The following is a 2,552-nucleotide window of genomic DNA, read 5'->3' on the forward strand; positions in this document are numbered from 1 at the left end:
CAAAGTAATTGCTCCAATAAATAAATAAACCGAAAGGGAAGAATGAGACTGTGTGAAATTATAGCATAATATGTGGTTGAAGAGCAGGCAACACCCCCACTCTCTCTCTCATATACCAGTAGTCACAGGAATATACTGCTCCCAAGTACTTTTTAAAGAAATTGCACAACATCTGCAATGTTCATTTAGCTTTATTTCAAGATTTCAAATTTTACTTCAATGCATAAATGTTTTAGAATTTGATGGGTAGCAATTTGATTTACATAAAGAAAGATAAATCGACAGCAGGCGGTAATCTCAGGTCATTGGCCATATCTTGCAGGTATCCTGAAGGTATCCATGGTCATAGATGGAGATGGCATTACAAGCTATACAAATGAGAAAAAATAATAAGTTGATCAAAGTGAGTTTAAAGTAAGTTCTTTGCTTTGCAAAGCTTTGTGAATGCAAATTATATCAGGCATTAGAATCTCATTATGTATTATATCTGTAGTATCTTTATTAGAGGAGAGTTTTCTTACCGTTTACAGCATCTCGATCCCGAAGCACAGCCCTGCTTCCCAAGGTCAGTGCCCTTAATACACTCAGTGAGAGAGCAGATTCCTTTCAGCTTCTCACACTGGCTGTGGGCATTTCCTATGAAAAGAAAAAGAGGAGACAGGTAAATTATGAGTAAAGATTCCTTAATATTTAAATACATTTTTCATTCCAAGACATTACCTTCTTCTACAGAATTGCAGGATTCCTTTATCAATTTATAATTTTATTCATTTATAACATAAAAATATGAAAATAAAAAACAAATAGTAAGGAAGAGCAATAGGGAAAGAGGAAAAAGGAAAATGTGGAAAGGGGAGGGGGAGAAACAAAAGGCGTTGACTTCTGATTCCCTCTGTTGCAGTAAAATAAGGCATTAAAATTGAATCTAAATTTTTTACATTTCTGTAGTAGTATGAACTAGCCATTTCTCTATCAACAAGTCAGTCTAATCAGTACACCCCAAAATCATAGTATCATTATTTCCACCTCAAGCAGAAAGTCCAGAAGCAGTTTCCAAGTAGAAACAAAAGTACTTATATTCTTTTCTTTTATCAAAATAGTCAGTTTAGCCAACTCTGCTAACTCCATCAGCTTTTGTAACCATTCATCCAAGGTGGGAATGGAAACATCCTTCCAAGAATTGCAGGATTCCTAGGACTACAGCAAGTTTTCTCTGACCACAGAGATCCATCTCTGCTGATCTCCTGCAGCAGCTCAAATAAATCAGCTATTAACCCAGGTTTGAAGTCTGATTAGAGATGAATTAGCTGGTAAGTCTGCATCTATTAATGTATGAGGGAAGAAATAATCTGGTTCACATGAAGAATAGACCTTGCTATGATATATTTCTCTCCACTATTGCCATGGATCCTTGCTGAGTTACAGTGGCCAGTTGCATTGTGTGTTTTGGATGAAAACCTTGAGTGAGAAGGTTTAACTTCCTTTAAACTTCAGGAGCTGGTTTTCCTTTGGCTTTCTCCCTCTTCTCTTAATGTTTCTATCACTGCTCTTTTCTGCTCTTGAAATGCTGTGCATTTATGATATTTTGCTGCAATTTCTTCTCTTTTCCCCAATTAAGTACAAATATATTCACTAGATCATTAATATCTTTTATTTTTCCCATTTTTATTTTTTAAAAATAACTCAATGTATCTAATAATCCTTCCTCCTCCTTTTCTCTCCATAACAGCAATGCCATCAAGAGGTTTGGAGAGAGAGGGGGGAGGGAGGGAGGGAGGGAGGGGAGAGAGAGAGAGATTGGTCCAAATTCACTCAGTCAGCTTTCAGGCCCAAGGTGGGACTAGAATTCAGTATCCAGAATTGTAGTGTTTTGCTCTAATCACTAGATCAAACTGTTTCTCCATTGTGCCTCCTTATTCAAATAGAACACATTTGGTTGAGAATTTGGTAAACCAATACTAAAGTGAAGCAAATCAACAAAAAAGCTACAATAACAAAAACCCCAATAAAGTTATTTCAAGAATTGTGAATCAAAAGAAAAATCAGTGGCATATTTTTCAAATGTTTGGAGTCTACACTGTTCAAAGATATATCTGTAAAGTAAAACAAAAACATGTTGAAGATTATCCTGCTTTCAGTGATGATCACACTTGTTTAAAAAGGAGTGAGTTACCAATCCTTTCTAAATTATCAGTAATTTTGTTTCTTACCTGGTTCAGACAGGAATGCAAGGAAAAGAAATGCAAACAGCAGGTAAAGGATCTTCATGCTGAGACTGGTTCTGGATCAAACCTTACTCCTGGGACAGACATGGCTCTCTATTTATGGAGTTGTAATGGTTGCATCATATCACTTCAGTGAACTATTGCAAAATAGTTTTTGCAATGGTGCATCTTCCTTGTATTGAAACACTCCTGTTTGTAAGCTGTTACAAAAGCCTTTAGAAGAACAGCAGACTTAGTTGAACATCTAACCTGCTATGGTTATAAAAGATTGGAGGCTCAGGATTTGCAGTGTCCTAATGGGGCAAAGAAAATTCCTTACTGAATTCC

At 36.2% G+C, this 2,552-nt stretch overlaps 1 long non-coding RNA gene across 1 annotated transcript; it reads right to left on the reverse strand.

Annotated features, from left to right (window-relative positions):
• Window positions 1-220: 220 nt before the first annotated feature.
• Window positions 221-2,238, reverse strand: LOC120309492. The gene is made up of 3 exons (XR_005557096.1): window positions 2,211-2,238; window positions 522-636; window positions 221-368 (listed from the first exon to the last, which is right to left on the reverse strand). It is a non-coding gene; the product is annotated as an uncharacterized LOC120309492 (long non-coding RNA).
• Between the last annotated feature and the right edge of the window lie 314 nt (window positions 2,239-2,552).

Source organism: Crotalus tigris, unplaced genomic scaffold, assembly GCF_016545835.1.
Source record: "Crotalus tigris isolate CLP2741 ecotype Arizona unplaced genomic scaffold, ASM1654583v1 scf7180000018026.535452, whole genome shotgun sequence".
In the NCBI taxonomy this organism is placed as follows: Eukaryota; Metazoa; Chordata; class Lepidosauria; order Squamata; family Viperidae; genus Crotalus; species Crotalus tigris.